Source organism: Heptranchias perlo, chromosome 27 (assembly GCF_035084215.1).
Source record: "Heptranchias perlo isolate sHepPer1 chromosome 27, sHepPer1.hap1, whole genome shotgun sequence".
Taxonomy (NCBI): domain Eukaryota; kingdom Metazoa; phylum Chordata; class Chondrichthyes; order Hexanchiformes; family Hexanchidae; genus Heptranchias; species Heptranchias perlo.
In genome coordinates, this window is record NC_090351.1 from 38275660 (window position 1) to 38296184 (window position 20525).

The following is a 20525-nucleotide window of genomic DNA, read 5'->3' on the forward strand; positions in this document are numbered from 1 at the left end:
ACCTCACCCACAGAGACAAAAATGTACTTTTTTGTCTGCATTAAGTTTTCAATTTGGATTCTTCGTTGCTGGAAGCAGCATACGAGGGATTAAAATGCAAGGTCACAGCTTATTTCTCAAAAGAAGGTCATGAGTTCAGAGACCAGACAGGCTGGCTGCGGTAAACTTCACCATTAAGCAAGTTGTTAGACTCCCTAATTCACATTAGGGAGTCTAACAACTTAGTGTTATGTGGCCACAAATTTCAAATCATATGGCAAACATTACATGCTAATCGTCAAAGATCTGTGATATATTGATGAGGGAATTGTAGCCTTTTGTTTCAGTACAACTTCAAAGGAGTTTGGATTGTGTTTCTGTGGAAAGTTGGTTTTACCAAAGTTAGTTCACAGCTTTGGAGCTATGCTAGGCTATACTAGGCCAGGCTAGTTTTCAAACTGCAGCTTGTTTCACTAAGAATTGGGCTTCTGTTTTAAAGTCTATGTACAGAACATCAATGGGGTCTGATATTATTTAGACTGGTGAAGCATACTTTTCACACTGTACACTTCATTTACCCATTTTAAATAAAATCATATTTAGAGTCCAAATTTCTGCCTTCATAGAATGTACAGGCAGTCCACTTTTCAAAGAGAGGAGAATCATGTGATAGCACATGATGCCTTAGTATAGTTGGTTTACATAGCAAGTGCTCTATATTACTTGAGTATCATTTTCCTAGATACAGGGCAGAAAAGGGTACACTCCAGATAGTAGGGTGCACAAAGGCCATTCATAGAAGTGGCTGGCAACGTTGACCCCAACAAAAAAGCTTGTCTGAAAGCATGACTAGCAAAACCATTATCTCAATTTTGACATTAACGTAGTCATTTAAGGTTGTAACTCGTTCACTCAACAAATCCTTTGCTTAGCATTATTGAATCATCAGCTCTTGATTTACCATATCTCTTTTACTAACTTCAAACTTAGTATCTGTTATTATGAGTATTAGTCCTTCACCTTGGTCCCTCAGTTTAAAAGTTCCATATCAACAAAGTATAGTAATGATATTCAACATAGCAGCTATAAACTTGGGTCTCAAGGCCAAGAGATCCAAGCTTAAATTTGATCCCAAGCCATCTATTTCTATTGAAATGGTTGGGGAAGTTGCCCAAAATGCCAGAGTTTTCCCACTACTGGACAACAAGAATTAAACAATCTAGTTTAAAAATTGTGTATAGCATAATTAAACTGCTTTTAAATGGTTCTTCGGCTGCTGGCTACTGACAAGTGGGTCCCACACAGCGACCAACAGCTGCAAGTGAAATGTGCCAGATTGTTTTAAGACTGGCAACTAAAAAGGGCCATTTTATACTACTGGGTTGTTCTGATTGCCCCCAATCTTTCTGGGCCCAACAAATGCATTGTTCTGGCTGCAGTGCAATCGCTCTTGAGATCATGCCATCAGCACTTTGGACTGTATGCAGGTACAAACTATCTCAGCCAGTCTGTGCATGAGTAATATAATGGGATTCACTTTGCAGCCTGTTTGCATAGAGACCAGCCACATTATTTGAAAATAATGCAGCACACTTAGTCCCTCTCAAGACCTGGCCTACAATCTAAAAACAACTTTAATCAAAAACTTCCTTCAGCTTATCAACCATAGGTCATCTTCTCAGCTGGTGCCATTCCATCAGAAACCAGGCAGGACCAGAACCAACATACCCAGCAGCTTTCAGAAAAACCCATGACAAATGTAGCTCTGCGATACAGCTAGAGCAAGTCGGCACTTTTAAATTTCCAGGCGCATCCAACAGCAAGAGAACAGCATGCGTGTACTGTTAGCTGCACTTTTATAACTGAAGTGCCTTGCATACATTGTAAGGCAAGGCTCCCATACTTGCAACAGCTCTCGGGCACATGCTGAATGCCCAAGCAAAATCAACTTTGCCCACAATACTGTCAAATTCTGCTTACAATGGCGTGATGAGCTTACTATGATTGCCTCCTAGAAGATTTTAGCAATCACAAAAAAATCATGGCACACGGGGAATTTGGATCAACAGTATTAGATATTTTGAAACTTGATACTGTACTTCAATTTAATCTTTCATAACTGTAGTCTGCCAGTAAAAATGTACAAAGCTCTTTGTACTAATACAATAAGGGCTACAAGATAATCAAATTTTCCTAGATCTGTAGGAACATTATCTTCTACAAACAGTTTCAGTCATATCTTTCACCCAGAACAAATTTTGTAAGTGCAATCATGCAATAAAGCTCTTGCCTTTTCTATCTTGCAGTTATTATATAAGTGACTACACTTCCAAAAGCAAATCTTTAGCCGTGAAGCACTCCTGAGGAATGTGAAAGACATTAAATAAATGCAAGTTCTTTCACTTTTCTGATTGCTAGATTGAACTACTGTGGACTGAATGCAAACAAAAATCAGACTTCTAAATATCCTTGCCCCAAAAGGATTCAAAATTGCCTCCATTTTGTAAGCAATGGATTTGGTCTAATTTTTTCTATCAACAGAAAATGCAAACTACTGCATTACAACCAATTCTTCAGCATAATATCATACCTATTATTGCAGATAGGATGCTTGGTGTCTGAGTCCATTTTCTGGGGCTGAGATGGAGAGAGAGGTGAAGCAGGGCTCCAAGGGTGAGCTTTTAAATAAATAATTACATTGTTCTTCTATTCAGTCACATTTACAAATTGATGGCAACGTATAGAAATCAGTGTTTATAATACAGCTCAATAAGGAGGGAGCATCATATAAAAGTACACCCCAGGGGCTGGTTCCAGTTAGTGGTATTGATATTTAGGTGTACTGCTGCCGCTGCCCATTGCAACAATGTTGACTTGATGTGTATTGAACCTCTTGGGCTGCATTACTATCGGAACTTACATAGGCAGGTCGGCTACCTCCTAAGCAAAAGTTTTTATAAAGAGCGAACTATTAAAGACAAATGCATGTGACATTATGATGGATAATAAGGAAATGGCAGACTTGTTGAGTACTTTGTATCTGTTTTCAGTGAACGAGGACGACAAAATACCAGTGGCACGAGGGAACCTAAAAATAAGTCAAGGGGAGGAACTTAGTGGATTTAATATAAGAAAAGGGTAATGGAGAACATAACGGACCTTAAGATAGACAAATCTCCAGGATGGTTTCCAACCCAGGATATTAAATAAATTAGGTGAGGAAATTGCAGCTGCATTAGTCATCATTTTTCAAAGCTCTCTAGATTCAGGAATTGTGCCTTTGGAATGAAAAATTGCTAATATCACTCCATTCTTTAAGAAGGCAGAAACCAGGTAACCACAGACCTGTCAGTTGATCAATTATGGGACAGTTACTGGAATCTCTCAGTGATGGAGCACTTAGACAAGTATGAGCAGATCAAAGCAATCAGCGTGGATTTGTGAAGAGTAGGTCATATCTGACGAATTAAGTTGAATTTTTTTTTTTTGAGGGGGTCACTAGCATGGTGGATGAGGAGGAGTGTCTATGGATGTTATCTATATGGATTTCCAGAGGCATTTGATAAGGTTCCGCACAAGAGATTAGCAGCAAAAAAATGAGCGTGCACAGGATTGGAGGTAACCTTTTGATATGGGTTGGTAATTAGTTGGAAGGCAAGGGTCAGACTGTAGGGTTCTCTGATTGGTGGGGTGCAACAAGTGGTGTACCACAGGGATCTATACTAAGGCCACAGCTTTTCACCATATAAATTAATGACTTGGATGAAGGAATAGTGTTCTATATCCAAGTTTGCAGATGACAAAGTTAACGCAAAGATGCAAAAAGGCTAATGGGATGTTGGCCTATATCTCAAGTCGGTTGGAATTCAAAAGCGAGAAAGAGATGCCTCAGTTGTACAGAGCCTCGGTCAGACCTCATCTGGAGTACTACATTCAGTGTTGGGCACTGAAAGATATACTGGCCGTGGAAGAGATGCAGCTCACCTGCACCAGAATTAAATTAGGACAGGTTGCATAAACTTGGCTTGTATTCCCTAAAGTCCTCTGGTGAGGAAATCCAGAACAAGAGGGCACAATCTTAAAATCAGAGCCAGGTCGTTCAGGGGGAAAATTAGGAAGCACTTTTTCCACACAAAGGGTATTGGAAATCTGGAACTTGCTCCAGTGAAAGATTGTGGATGCAGGATCAATTGAAACTTAAGACTGGAGATTGATAGACTTTTGTTAGGTAAGGGTATCAAGGAATATAGAACAGATGCAGGTAAATGGAGTTAAGATAAAGATCAGTCATGATCTAACTGAATGGCAGAAGAGGCTCAAGGAACTGAATGGCCTCCTCTTGTTCCTATCTCTCACATGGTTCTTAGCATGAGGTTTGAAGCATGTCTCTTAACCCCTAGCAAAGGCCCAGGACCAGATTGCTTTCCCCCTCAGTTGAGGAAATAACATGCTCTGTGAAGATGGAGAGTACCCAATATCCCTCCCCCAACCTTAAATATCAGTGATCTATAATTACTCTAGCCAAGAAATAAGTCGTCAAATTTGACTAAATGTGCAAGGCATTTGTGGCACAAGTGTTAGAGATCACATATAGCTATGCAACCAGCATTGATCACAATTTGGCCTAATTTCTTCCATTGCATATTATAAGCATAAAGCAGCACACAAGATTGACAGACAAGCTTCAATAGACAATGAGTTGGTGAATGGTTTTCCCAAACATCTTAGCGCCACAACTATTGATGAAGCAGGTCCTTTGGATTATTCAGCTAGTATTCAAACACAGACCACTGGCACCCAAAGCAAATCAGGCTTGGTAAGTGTATACAGGGTTTGTGCAATCCAGTCCACATACAGACATGAACACTTCAATAAAATTGAGTTATCTGCCCATTTGTATCCAAGGAAAAAAAGTCTGTGTACACGTGAGAGCAAGATCCAGAGAGAAAAAGATGGAAAAAGAAAAACTTCTAATCCACATTGCACATTTGGTCATAAAGGAATCATGAACCCCTCCTTCCAAGCTAGAGATGAAATGAATCAGGGTGTCGAGAGGAGGCTAGGGAGTTAACAAGTTAAGATAGCACTTTATTCAGTACATCAGATCCAACGTACCAGTCTACATACATAGTCTGATACTCAACATTGGTGCAAGACGTTACCTGCACTTGAGCAAAGCCACCCTATAATCACTGCAAGATATAGGGTGCTTTCACCAACCTGTATGGATACACTTTCCTTTTCTATTAAAACTAAATTGATTCTCTTAACGAGTAGGTGGTGGTGGGGGGACAAAAGCAAAAAACAAGAACAAAGTACTTCATGTGCTAGGGTAGGAAGGGGAAAAGGGAAGAGAGGTGAGGGCGCAATAACCACCATACAAAGCAGAAATTCCACCGACAACCCTTTTTATACAGTTCATTTTATTGCACTAGTAAGAATCACGTAATCCCATACAGCGACACTTGAAGAATGTCAAGCTACCTCTATTGCACTCCCCACATTTAGAGTTGTCACTTTTCAAAAACGAATTATAATATAGATGGCTAGCAATGAATTTAAGGGTTAGTAAACTTCTAAAAGGTTCCATCATCTGAACCATGATTAAATTACTGCCTTGTAACTCTGTCACCCATCTACTGCTACTTACCCACATTCCTCACAGTATCCTAGTACATATGCTAAAAGTTTAGAACATTAGAAAAGTTATTGTATCTAGCCTCTACTTGTAATAGAGACTCTAGCAGTTCTGAGAAGTCAGAAATTAAACTGGAAATTTTTAAATATTTACTGATCTCAGTTGCTTATACCTATCTCAATTTACATATGGGAATTTTAGAACAATTACTTACAGAAGTAACAGATAAGGTAGTTAAAGTCCCATCAATTTTGCAGTATTATACATTTTCCTACAGTTTCTTACTACAGGGTAGATAATTCAGTTATCAGCAATATCCCACTTTCACTGCATTTCCTGTTTTTCTAAGATACTATTTAGGTCCAATTACACAATATATTGTCACTGCTTTTTTGGGGGATAATGGTTTACAAACTTTGATAAATTTGACTGCCACAGTAGTCTTGCAGATAACTTCAATAGTACTGACACCCTGATGGTATTCAGTGCGGTTCCCGTCAATTTGATAGAGTTCGCAGAACAGAACCGAATTTCCCTGCAGTTCAGGGCTTCAAAATAACTTCAGGAAAAGATAACTACCCAAGCAACTTCTGACAATCTTTAGACGAAGGCTGCTGTAACTCTTCGCTATGGTGCCTTCCACCCCTAGATATATAGTTCTTAACATAAAGGCACATTCCTGTTTTAGTGATTCCTTCTTAAAAAGTTTGTAATAAACTGGAGACTCAAGACCATGTCCAACATTCTTCCTTTAACAACTTTGACATTCTAATTCATTCCCATAAATATCCAATCTTTAATGACATACTGGAAAATATATCACGTGTACAGTTGTAACAAAGAATGATACCCAATAAGGTGAACATATAATGAATCACATCAGGACCCATTCCCATTTAAGTCAGTGGTACTTACAACATGGACCATCTAAGAAGCAATGAGCCATGTTATAAGTACCACTGATTTTAAACTGCAAGCCTTGAACATGCCAAGAGGGGAAAAAACACAGCCCTCAAAAACTTGGAGTGTACTCTGGTTTTTAAAAAAAAGATTGTAATGAGAGACATAATTCCAAAAGCATGTGACAAAACTGAATTGGTCTTAGAAATTCCTTTATATTAAAAAAAAATGATTCTATAGTTTTCCTTTTATAGAAATGTTCAGTGTAATGCTTGCTGGTACAGTAAAGCTGTAGTAAAAAGGCTGGCACAAATACAGCCAGTTCGCTTAAGCAGGTCACACAAACGGAGTTCAGCGAACTCATGAAATAAGCCAACGTTTTCACTCAGTTCATCAAAATGAAAGTCTATTTTGCTGCATAATGGACTCAATAATTCCCTCATCTGCCCCAAATGGATAAAGCTGGTTTTAAGTGGCAGTTTAAAATTTTTTGGCAACATTAATTGCAATAATCTCTTCTACCAGATGAAGAAATTCTGTATCCGCAATGCATTTAATTATCTGAGCGTACAAACTAAAAGCTCTTCTAACTAAGAAACTGGTAGATATTATGGTGTACATTATAGAGCTTGCAAAGCTTTTATACTATAGATGTTCTTTTAAATTGAACAGTACACAGATGGAACAAGACATTGAGATACCCTTTAGGAAGGAACAAGCTTATTTCAACCACTGTCTTTTCAGTCTTGTACTGTAAACATCAAAGTATCTAAGATACAGAAACGAGTCCTTAATTAGGCAGGCAGTTTTCAGTAGGCTTTTTTCAAAACTGACCTCCAATAGTCAGAGATGATTACTACAAGTTTAATTGCCACAAACTTCCTTGTTCCTTCAAACAAGGACCTCTTTTAGCCCTCAGTATTCGCATTTATGTTTTTGGTGTGAACCTTGGCTCACCGGTAGCACTCTCGGCTGAGTCAGAAGGTCGTGGGTTTAAACTGCACTCCAAAAAGACCTAACCACATAATCTAAGCTGACACTCCAGTGCAGTACAGAGGGAGTGCAGCACTGTTGGAGGTGCTGTCTTTCAGATGAGTCATTAAACCCAGGTGGATGCAAAAGATCCATGGACACTATTCGAAGATCAGGGAATTCTCCTGAGGTCTTGAACGACATTTATCCCTCAACCAGCATCACCAGAGAGATATTATCCGGTCATTTATCTCTGCTGTTTGTGGGACTTTGCTGCATGCAAATTGGCTGCTGCCTTTCCTACATTGCAACAAAAACAGTGGCTACACTTCAAAAATACTTTATTAGCTGTGAAACAGTTTAGGACATCCTGAGGTTGTGAAAGATGTTATATAAATGCAAGTTCTTTCTTTTCAAACATTATAAATAGTATTTCAGTGTTCATCTTGTTCAGACTTTGTGGTGCTCATTTTTCTTCCCCATTTTATATTTGGATCATAAACTTTCCTTCCTATTTGCCCCTACCCTCCTCTTAAAAAAAAAAGTTGGCTATGCATCAAAGCAAGAAGGTTGGTGTCTGACTTAATCACTGAGAAGAGGGCAAGTTGACATCCTGTAATCAGCTCTCCAACTATAAAAGGGGCTGAGATCACCTGCTTTTCTCATCTACTTTTTTAAAAATACAAAATGTCATTAATAATTTAATGAATCTGTAGCCAATATAAGCTTGGTGTTAAAGATAAACATTTGGTTTAAATATATACTCCACTACGTAAATCATAAATCCTATTGAAAAACCATTGGAGTTTACAGCACAGAAGGGCACTCAGCCCATTGAGTCTGTGCTGGCTCAGAACTAGAGCAATCCAAAACTAATGCTGCTGCATTACTCGCTCCCCTTAGTTCTGTATTTTCCTCCGATTCAAATATTTATTCAACTTTCCCTTAAGTCTGCCTCAACTACACACGCTCCAACAAACCGATGTGCAAAAGAAACTTCTATCCTCTCAGTGTAAATTTTACATTGATGACAGCTCGCATCACTGACTTCCCAACCAGAAGAGTCATTTCCTATCCAGTCTATCAAAACCCTTTTTTTAAAAAAACCTCAAATCTCCTCTTAGTCCTCTCAGCTCCAGTGGAAATAGCCCTAGTATCACAAGCCTATCCTCAAATACAGTTACCCATCCCTGGCATCATCTTGTTGAATCTACACTGTACACTCTGAATCCTTTCTAAATGGGGCCCCTGAAACTGCACAGTGTACTCAAGCTGTGGCCTATCTAATGTTTTGTACAAATTCATTACTATGCTATTGCACCTTACAACCCTATTTATAAAATAAAAAATGCTATTGGCTCTTTTTGTGACTATCTACTGACTCGTTGTGAAACATTTATAAAGGGTAATTGCGCCTCCCATCCCGAGCTGTCAACAGATCTCTCCCAGGTCTAGTGCGGGGTGGGGGAATCCCTTGTACACTGCATCACTTCCAACACCAACACAAACCATCCTTGTGACTAATCGGAAAGGAGTCATCTATCCATTTAATTCTGGAATATAGGCTGTTTTGTGGTGTCAACAGGCAACTAAAAACTAACTTGTCTGAACACGTAGTCTTCATTTAAACCGGTTTCAAACTACAAAGCAAGTTCCGTACAGACTCAATTCACACTATAGTTTCTTCCCCATGGGGTAACAGTAACAAGACAAAGATTCTCATTTACTCACTGGCCATTAAAAATCTATTCTCTGTTTTAAATAAAATTGATGTGAATTTAAAATAAAATTGCTGGACTATAACTTGGTGTTGTAAAATTGTTTACAATTAAATAAAATTAAATGTGAATCTATTGCAGTTTGCAGATTTAACTCACGTCCATGTATTAAACATGAGTAAACTCCTTAGAACACAGGAAAAGATTCTAAAGATCCTTTCCCTCACCAAAAAAAATTGAAGAGGAGGTGGATGTATTGGCAGATCTCTGCACTTGAATCCACTTGCCTACAGCTGGCATGTTGCTGGAAATGGCAAAAACATTACCAGAATCTTCCAGAATTTAATAAGTCAGATGCCATGAAGTAGAACTTGTTCTGAACCAAGGCCCTGCAGCTTTTCTGCGTCAAGCAGGAAGGAGGTCACAGTATTTCAGTTTCCAGCAGGGAGGTCTAGTAGGCCTTTGCTTAAGATCTGCTTAGGGAGAACTGCCAACACTAATTCCAGAGGGAAAAGCAGATCAGATCAGATCCAAAAAAAATGCAGCATCCAGGCTAAAAATTTTGAAGATGTTTATCAATCAGTTCATGCTCTAGGACCATGAACTGTTGAACACGGTGTTTCAGTTCAACACCATTAGGGTGCAGAGTTTATGTAGCCAATTCAGTGAAAATTTAATTGAAAAAAATTATCCAATCATGGACAGTTTTTTTTTTAAAGTCATAACAGCAACAACCAAAAATATTCTTACAACATGCTGTCCATATAATCCAAAGCAATTGTTACAAATGGTGCTCAGGTTAAAAAAAATGAATTTTCTTTCAATATTTTGTATTCATTGCTTCTCCAACTTGGTTGCTTTATGAATATTTTTAAAGACAGGACGAGAGATAGTCATGCTTCCACATAAAGTTATCCTTTGGCAGGTGATGAAATCTGGCCGTTCCTATAGAACCCAGCTGATCCAATGCTCCCGCCGAATTCAGTAGATCCCAGAGATGGTATGAGAGTTAAGTCTCATTCTCTTGCATTGTTAAAAATTAAGGTTGCTTTGCCACAAGATGGCAAGTGGCCAGTTTGTCAAAGCCAGCGATCTGCTTGCATCATAGAGAGCGATATTTTGATTCTTAAACTGGCCAAGGAAAGAAGGGTGAACTTGTGCTTCATGGCAGAGGGAAAGCAGTGCTGGAGATTGAGGAACTTTTCCAATGGTAGCACATGGCATCAAACAGCTTCAGGTCTAAAAACAGCTGAGCTGTAGAGTAGTCACTTTTCCTCACTGCCCCAAAAATTCACCATAATCCTAACTCAAGTTTTCTACTGAACCATTAAAATTGCATCCCAATCAGTCCCATGGATAAAAAGTTAACTTACAACCATTCCACTGATGCCATTTTGTTGAAGAAAATTGGTACCAATAAAAATGGCATCAGGAACTGTTACTCACACAGTTTATTGTTCAGCTCATTTCAAGTCATGCAAATGCATGACAATGGGGTTTCCCCACAAGAAAGAAATGTGGGATCTTAAAGACTTGCAGTTACATAGCACCTTTGACCACCTCAGGACACGCAAATTGCTTTACAGCCAATTAAGTACTTTTGATGTGCAATCATGGTTATAATGTAGGAAATGCAGCAGCCGATTTGCACACAGCAAGGTCCCACAAATAGGAATGTGATAATGACCATATGATCTGTTTTAGTGATGTTGGTTGAGGGATAAATACTGGCTAGGGCAACGGGAAGAACTCCTCTACTACTCTTCAAAATGTCGCCATGGGATAGTTTACATTCACCCGAGAGGGCAGACAGGGCTTGGGTTTAATGTCTCATTCGAAAGATGGCGCCTCCAACAGTGCAGCACTTCCTCAGTACTGCACTGGAGTGTCACCCTGGATTTTGTGCTGAAGTCTCTGGAATGGAACTTGAACCCACAACCTTCTGACTCAGGTGAGAGTGCTACCCAGAGTCAGGCTGACATCTTATTCAAATTATAAGCAATGTAATCGCACAGGGCAGGTACTCAAATTCTCTGACTTCATCCCAACATTGTAGATCAGAGACCAGAAACCTCCCCACGAGGGGGGTTTGGGCAGTGATAGAGCTTCCCTAACCTTGGGCTCCTATAAGGAACAGGTTACGATGTTACAATGGAAAGGCATCTTGAACAACTTGCAATTATATAGCACCTTACCACAGAAGGTCAAAAACACTACACATAAAAAAAATGGCTGTTGCCATTAATTAATTGTAACGCAGCAAGTTCCACAAACAATGAGATGAATGACCAGTTAATCTACTTTTGGTGGTGTTGGTTGAGAGAAGACGGCATCTTCAAATAGCACCATGGGATCTTAAAGTCATCTGAACTACAGAAACAGTTGAACAGCTCATCTGAAGTGGTGCACCTCCACCAATGCTGCATTCCCTCAGTAAGGCACACAAGTATCATTCTGGGTTATATGCTCAATTCCTGCCTTGAGCCTGTAACCTTCTCAGTTAGAGGCTCAGTTAGTAGCACTCTCACCAAGTTGATTTAATATTGGGCAGCAAAACTGGGAGTTTGGGGGGGGGGGGGGGTGGGAAAGAAGAGGAGTTATTTCTTATGACAGCAGAAAGCTCTTACCACATTAATATGAAGCACTGTTTTTGCCAAATTTATCGGTGTACTGAGGATCATAGAATCGTTACAGCAGGGAAGGAGGCCATTCGGCCTAGAGTCCGTGCGAGCTCTACACAAGAGCAATCCAGCTAGTCCCTCTCCCCTGCCCTATCCCCATAGCCCTGCAAATTTTTTCCTTTCAAATACTCACCCAGTTCCCTTTTGAAAGCCACGAGTGAATCTGCCTCCACCACCCCCTCAGGCAGTGCATTCCAGATCATAACCACTCGCTGCTTAAATAAATTTTTCTTCATGTCACCTTTGGTTCTTTTGTCAATCACCTTAAATCTATGTCCTCTGGCTCTTGACCCTTCCACCAATGGAAATAGTTTCTCTCTATCTAGGCCCTTTGTGATTTTGAATAACTCTATCAAATCGCCTCTCAACCTTCTCAGCTCCAAGGAGAGCAACCCCAGCTTCTCCAGTCTATCCACGTAACTAAGGTCCCTCATCCCTGGAATCATTCTAGTAAATCTTGAGGCCGTCACACCTTTCCTAAAGTGCCACGCCCAGAACTGGACAATACTCCAGTTGTGCTTGAACCAGTGTTTTATAAAGGTTCATCATGAGTTCCATATTTTTGTACTCTATGCCTCTATTTACAAAGCCCAGGATCCCGTATGCTTTTTTGAACTGCTTTCTCAACCTGCTCTGCCACCTTCAATGATTTGTGCACATATACCCCCAGATCTCTGTTCCTGTACCCCTTTTAGAATTGTGCGCTCTAGTTTATATTGCCTCTCTTCATTCTTCCTACCAAAATGTAACACTTCACATTTTTCTGGTTAAATTTCATCTGCCATGTGTCCTCCCATTCCAACAGCCTGTCTACACCCTCTTGAAGTCTATCACTACCCTCCTCACTTTTCACTATCCTTCCAAGTTTTATGTCATCTACAAATTTGGAAATTGTGCCCTGTACACCCAAGTCCAAGTCATTAATATCAAGAAAAGCATTTTTTTTTTTAAAAGTATAAATTTCACTCTTTGGAAAGATACCAAATGATTTTTTCATAATGTGAAGGTCACCATTATAGATATGCAAGGGCCTTGCATATGGTTAGAGTAAATATTTTGTACAGGAAGGGCGCTATTTTGGAAGGGGTGTGGAGCAATTTTTACACACGTAGCTCAACTGAAGAGACAGTGTTGATCTAATGCTTTCAGCTGTACTGAAAGCGAACTTAACATTCCACATGGTTTTGCTTGAAATCCAACGAATACAGAGGACTCCACATTTGAAGCTGCATATTCCAAAAATAATCACGCATCACTGCTGGTAATACTGCAGTTAGCTTTTTATAAAAATGAATTCTCAAACAGCTCAGATTATTTTAAGAACAAACTAATAAATTGACCCTTGAAACACAGATGAAGTCTGAATTAAAATGAGACAGCTACAGTTCAAGTTAAATCATGGCACTAGTGAAAAGGAACGTTGTCCTCACACATCTGCATGGTGCCTGTCCTGTGCAAAGGTAATGTGGTCTCACTTTATGTCCTGAACTTTTGGGGCCTAGTCCTCAAAACTAGGATCAAAATTCCTGCTTCCACGTCAAACATACACAACTAGTCTGAAAGGCACCTCAAAACATGCACCTACCCTGAGGGATATGTTCAATGATTTTTAGATTTAACTTTTTTTTTTAAAAAAAAGGTCCACTTGAAGCTTGAGCTGAATGATATGGGGGCAGAGCAGAAAATGGAAAGAATAATCTAAAAAACTGAATAATCCTCATGAAGAAATCTCAGTCCAGTGGCTGATATCAAGACATCAAATTAAGGCACAAAAGCACCCTGCCTTCAAATTTTCCCTCTTACTTACAGTATTGGTTATGTTGACAACTTAATTCTATAAGCACAGGCAGTCTGCTGAAATCTCACCCAATCCCACTGCCAAGTGGCCATTCATGGGCAAGTTTTCATTTTCATAAGCAGCACCCCCAGGCTATGTAACTTTGGTAGGAGAGCAGGGAGGAAAGAACTCACACCCCATCTCTACCCTCTCTCCATCTTTAATCACAAACATTTTCAGCAAAGGTGTGTGGGGGGGGGGAAAATACATTTTTTTTTAAATGTCACTGAGCAGCAATTCTGGTCTATTTCCAGCACCCCCCCCCCCCCACCCCAACCTTTTGCCCACGATCTCTACGCTATCCTACAGCCAGTCCAGCTGAGGATAGCTAACTCAACGCAGACCATGAATCAAACCTGGGAGGGGGGGGGGGGGGGGCTTCTGATTCCTTTTAGGAATGTTAAAATTATGTAGAATGGCCTTACAGACATCAGGAATTGTGACAGGAAACAGAATTCTGCCAATTGTAGCACTAAACAAATATTTCACATGTAGGAACAAATTATACAAAAATGCAACACTGCTACCAATAAAACATCTGCTACAAAAGCAGTCACTTCCGCAAGCCCAGCACTTTTCCCATTGCAAATCCTGGGATTTTGGGAAGATGAAATTGATCTGAACCCCATGGTTGCAGACCCTATACCCAACTTTTTTTTTTCCGCTGAACCACCAAGTTAATTTTAGTGCTCTCTACAAAAAGTAGTCAAAAAGTTCCTAAAATCTTAAACGAGCCATGGACATTGGTCACTAGAAAATCATTTAAAAATTACAACGGGTACTAGGGCTTTTGTAGTGCCTTTATCGTGCAAAAATGTCCCAAGGACTGCACTGAGAAGTAGGAGCAGTACAAGGGATAGGTTTGCAGGAAACTTCTGAAAGACAGGTGAAGTAACAGACAATTTAGGAGGGAGTTGAATAGAAGAGGACTGACAACCGATGGGTCTGCTATCAATAGTATTTTTTTTGGGGGGGGGGGGGGGGGGGGGGGGAGGGAAAGAGGCAGTGGAACAAAGATGTGAATACATAGGAGGCCAGGGTCAGAAGACAAAGGTTACAGGTTGCAACACAGGGTTGGAGGATGTTGCAGAGGTGGACTCAGGCAAAGCTGTGGAGCAATTTGTAAACCAGGACAAGGATTTTTGAATTCAATGAACTGGGGACCAACAGGGGTCAATAAGGACAGGGGTAATGAGCAAGTGGGACCTGGTGCAAGATAGGAAGCAGGCAGCTTTGGACAAGGTAAATTTGCATAAAATGGAGCTCAGGAGGCTGAGAGGAAGGCACAGCAGAAAAAGTCTGATGGTAATGGAGGTGCGTACAAAGATTTCACTGGCAATGGGAAGGAAGGGAGGATGCTGGCAACACTACAAAGAATCAGATTTGTACTCCACCCTGTACCCCACAATTACTGCATCCAAGTCATTGAAATTGTTGCACAACTCAATTTTATAATGCTCTAATTCCACATTATACGTGCACAATAAAGCCCTTATGCTAAAACAGGAAGTGCGCAAGACACAGATCACATACAGCAGTACGCTTCTTCCCACTTTAAGACTTGAAAGTTTCATTCCCACACATGCAGTTAACACAAACGCAGGAAGCTTGTATTCTTTGTAATTTCAAGACAAAACACTGCCGGCGTTAAGCATCTCTTTCCCAGGTTAGGATAGTGTCCAACAGCCTGTCACTTTCATAAAGCTAGTAACCACCAACCAGAATCTTCTGTGCTCAATTTGACGATACAATTGCAGTAAAATGTTAGTTACATTACAATTCAATCTATCAAAAGGCTCAAGTGCATTTTACGCAACTCCTCTTCTGGTAGAGAAAGAAGTTGACTAAAACCATTATCAGTCACACTGCTTAAAGCTGCTGTGATGAAACACAGTGAAACCATACACATTCCTGCAGGGCTGTCAAAGGCTTACCTAGTTCTTGAAACTTGTTTCAAATCATGCAGACATTTCTCTCTGTTGTTCTTCCAGTATGGCAACAAGCACACTTTAATTTGTCAAAAAGCAACCGTTTCTTTTAAACTGCAGTGACATCATATCTACCAACATTTCCTCTGAACACTTAAACCAGAAGTAGTCTCTCCTTATCGTGTACTGCTACTTTTTGTAAGAGGCAGTGAAACAATGATAAGACCAACTCCATCTTACACAAAACATTCAAAAAAAGTTAAAAGCAAATCAACTCCAAACCATGTTTGATCTGATCGGGGTGGGGGGGCATAAGATTGCACTAAGCACCGAATAAACTAATAATTACAAAAATTGATCTTAACCACAAGGAGGTGGTCAATCTTAAAAAGATGCTGATTAAGCTGCACTGTACAACATTTTAATCTCTCCAACCCAAATCCAACTCTCTGCTCAGTCTCTTAGCAGAAAGGCACAGTTCACATTACCAACTCAAAAGACAGAATTGGTTTCATTTTATTTGAACTCGTAACACTGAAGGAAACATCACTAGTTGCACAGGGCTGTCGCGTGGTGGAATGTACAGCTACTGGCATGGTACAAACAAAACAAAAAAAACGCTAACAAATGTTGTACGGCATTAAATGCTCCAACTACCAATATTTCACCTGAATGGGATACAACTCAAAACACAACTTAAGTTTGAAAGGACAAAATCTACAGTCGCACTGCCAGATATTGTCCAAGTTCAGGTAGACATGGTTTGAAAATTTCACTCACCATTATGCTTACTGAAATCCTACAAGAACACGGCACATCACAACTGCAAAAAATGAAAATACTTTAACTAAAGAAACCAGCCATGCTTCAAAGTTTAAAACTCCACTGTTTTCACCTCAGGGTGGGAGCAAAGCACTAAACAGAAGCCCATATCACAAGGGGATCCTTAAAATAAACATTACAAATAAAAATCGTTGGACTATAACTTGGTGTTGTAAAATTGTTTACAATTACAGAATAAGGAAGGAGAGCCAGAAGCCAATCAGCACACTGAATGATCACAGGTAGGAGCAAGTTCCTTACAATGCACCACACCCTTATAAAGAAGGATCTTCTCATGCACGAGCCTGGGATAGCGCAGAACTATTTACATTATTAAAATGAGGTGGGAAATATTGGTCAGAAAAGTCAGTCGTAAAAATGTAACAAATGCAAAAGTTTTCAGAAATCAAAAAAATGACTGGAGATAGTGTTTGCAGATCCTGACTCTGCTCCTGAGAGTTTCCAGTATTTTGCTTTTATTGTAGTTTCTAGTCTATTTCAGATTTCCGGCCTTCGCATTTTTTAAAATTCTTTTTATCGCCAGGAAAAACAAGTCAATAACCTCCCTTCACATTCACTAGCCAGTTAATATAGTTTTATTCTATATACAAAACACATGACAGTCCAACTATCCTTTCAGTGAATAACCACGGTTAGTGCAGATCCAGAGTTTCTGGGCTCTTTTGTGGTAATGGTAGTCCTTTGTAGTCTCAAAGGAGGAGAGGTCGATCAGATACAGCAAGTCAGATTAAGTAACTAAAACAAACCAATGCAGTGCTTCAGACGATTTGAAAACAGAATCGCTAAAAGCACAATGAACTACAGCAATAAAACATTTGCTACTTGAAATCAGAGGCTGATGTATTTCACATTAAACATAATTTGAAAAGCAGAGTTCAGAATTGGATCATTGAGTGGTACATTTATACTAAAAGTGAGATGAATCAGTTCTGATGAAGGGGGCCACCCAAAACATCAACTCATCTTCCTCTCAATGAACTGATGTGTATTTCCACATTTGCTGTTTTCAGTATCGTCACCGAGTTTACTTAACATATCGGTACCATCCAAAAATGCACAAAAATAGATTTGTACACAACACCTCACATGGCACTCTTGGAGCCGGTTTAGGCTGGATTCCCAGAGACTGGCATACAAGAATTGCTTATGCCACTAAACTGGCAACAGAATCATAGGTCCACGAGAAGAAAAAACTGGATCGACAAGTTTGCTGCCCGGTTAAGGGAGACAGATTTGGTGTAAATACTGGGATCCTTTTCACTGAACCCAAGCCAAAGAAACACCAGCACAAATGCAACTTGAATTCAACACCCACCACAAGTGATAGACCTGTGCCCACTGCTACTCCACCTGGATGCTGTACAGCTCTCCTTGAGTGAACTGTTTACAGTTCAAGTGGGCACAGGCTCATTACATCTCACAGCTGATTTTTCAGCATACACGTTGACTTTTTCCTTTAAATCGAAGGACATGAGCTTTACAGGAGTTTTCACACTGGCATGTTTTTTCAAATTGCTCTTGCCTGGGCACATCCGCCACCATAGCCCTCTCAGGCTGATGCCAGATACACCAGGACATGCCAACTGCCAGGATTCACTGTACAGGAGCCAACAGGCTCTGACCCCCAGGCCAGCCCCACCACTGCCATCCCAAGGGTGCAAGCTCACTCCAGACCCAGGGTCTTGGGACTGTGTTGGATGGGCTAAACTCCCAGGCCCAGAATCACTGGGACTCAGCATCTCCACTCTTCCCCCTCACTCCTGGGTTAAAAAAAGTGAGGTTCACCACCACCTAAGGCCCAGGAGCCTCCACCTTGGGTCACTGGGAGCCCCTCCCTAGCACACTTTCTCTCTCCCCCCCACCCAGTCACTGGGAGCCTCTCCCTCCTCCTCCTCCCCCCCACCGTCAGGGTCACTGGGAGCCTCTCCCTCCTCCTCCTCCCCTCCACACCACCGTCAGGGTCACTGGGAGCCTCTCCCTCCTCCTCCCCACCACCGTCAGGGTCACTGGGAGCCTCTCCCTCCTCCCCTCCACCGTCAGGGTCACTGGGAGCCTCTCCCTCCTCCCCTCCACCCCCCCCCCCCCACCACCGTCAGGGTCACTGGGAGCCTCTGTCTCCCTCCTACGCCCCAGGGTCACTGGGAGTCTCTCCCTCCCTCCTCCTACCCCCCCCCCCCAGGGTCACTGGGAGTTACCCTCCTCCACCCCTCGGGGTCACTGGGAGCCACCACCCCCCCGGGTCACTGGGAGCCTCTCCCTCCTACCCCCTTTCCCCCCCCCAGGGGTCACTGGGAGCCTCCCTCGCTGACCCCCCCAGGGTCACTGGGAGCCTCCCTTCCCTCTGGGTCACTGGGAGCCTCAACCCCCCCTCCCCCTCCCCCTAAGCCCTCGGGGTCACTGGGAGCATCTCCCTCCTTCCACCTCCCCCCTCAGGGTCACTGGGAACCTCTCCCTCCCAACCCCCCCTCGAGGTCACTGGGAGCCTCTCCCTCCCTCCTAACCCCCCCCTCAAGGTCACTGGGAGCCTCTCCCTCCCTCCTAACCCCCCCCTCAAGGTCACTGGGAGCCTCTCCCTCCCTCCTAACCCCCCCCCCTCGAGGTCACTGGAAGCCTCTCCCCTCCTCCTAGCACCCCCCCACCCTCAGGGTCACTGGGAGCCTCACCCTCCCTCCTACCCCCCCACCCCCAGGGTCACAGAGAGCCTCTCCCTCCTACCCCCGCCCCCCCCCCCACTCGGGGTCACTGGGAACCTCTCCCTCCTTGGGGTCATTGGGAGCCTCTCCCTCCCTCCTTCCTTCCTACCCCACCCTCCCCCCTCTTAGGGTCACTGGGAACCTCTCCCTCCTTCCTACCCCACCCCCCTCGGGGTCACTGGGAGCCTCTCCCTCCTTCCTACCCCACCACCACCCCCCCCCCTCGGGGTCATTGGGAGCCTCTCCCTGCCTCCTTCCTACCCCACCACCGCCCCCCCCCCCCCCTCGGGGTCACTGGGAGCCTCTCCCTCCACCTCGTCGTCACCTCCCCACCCCCCCCCCCGGGGTCACTGGGAGCCTCACCCTCCCTCCCTTCCCCTCCTCCGCCGCCCCCCCCCCTTTTCAGGGTCAATGGGAGCCTCTCCCTCCCCCTTCGGGGTCGCTGGGAGCCTCTCCCTCCACCTCGTCGTCGCCTTCACCCCCCCCCCCCGGGTCACTGGGAACCCCACCCTCCTCCTCCTCCGCCGCCCCCCCCCCTTTTCAGGGTCACTGGGAGCCTCTCCCTCCCCCCTCGGGGTCGCTGGGAGCCTCTCCCCCCACCGGGTCACTGGGCGCCCCCTCGCCGATCCCCAGTAACCCCCGTCTCTCCGCCCCCGATGGCGGAGCCTCCCCGAGGCCTGGATCATTAAGTCCCACCCCCACCACGGGCCCCCGATTTTTGCCGCTTCCCCCTCAGCCGCCCGGTTACTCGCCCACTCCCAGAGCCGCCGGGCCTGCGGCTGGGGAGCCGAGCCCGAGCCCCGGGGCCTGGTTGGGAGCGGCGGGTACTCGGTGTGAAGAAGGCGGTGGCTCCTCCAATAATAGCAGCAGCTTCAGCGCCGGCCTCCGCCTCTCCCGGACCCCGAGCCCCCTGCTGCGGCCGCCTCAGGCCCCGAGCCCCAGCCTCCCCTCTGCCGGTGCCCCGGCCGCTGTCTCCCCCCCCCGGGCCGGTACCTCTCGGTCTCGCTCCGTCCGTCTCGCGCTCCGGCTCCGGCTGCACCCGCTCGAGCTCAGCCCCAACGTCACCGCCAGCCTCGCTCTGGCGCGCCTTAAAAGGGAAACCGCTCTTAAAGCGGCAGTGGCCCCACAAGCAGACTCACTTACACTCAAACTCACACTCACACCCAAACTCACACTCACACACACCCCCAAACTCACCCCACCAAACTCACACTCACACGCACCCCCAAACTCACACCCCCCAAACTCACACTCACGCACACCCCCAAACTCACCCCCCCCAAACTCACACTCACACACACCCCCAAACTCACCCCCCCCCAAACTCACACTCACG

At 43.3% G+C, this 20525-nt stretch overlaps 1 protein-coding gene across 4 annotated transcripts in view; it reads right to left on the bottom strand.

Moving 5' to 3' along the window:
• Window positions 1-20525, bottom strand: part of rap1aa (RAP1A, member of RAS oncogene family a) — a 133038-nt gene that overhangs the window by 101955 nt on the left and 10558 nt on the right. The window contains exon 1 of one of the 4 annotated variants that reach the window (XM_068007685.1): window positions 20183-20288. The exons of 1 other annotated variant lie outside the window; for it this stretch is intronic. The gene's annotated coding sequence lies outside the window, so the exon portion shown is untranslated. Of the gene's footprint in view, window positions 1-15659; window positions 15746-16433; window positions 16477-20182; window positions 20289-20525 lie in introns of those variants that run through there. 2 more of the 4 variants (XM_068007688.1, XM_068007687.1) reach the window with 2 other exon arrangements.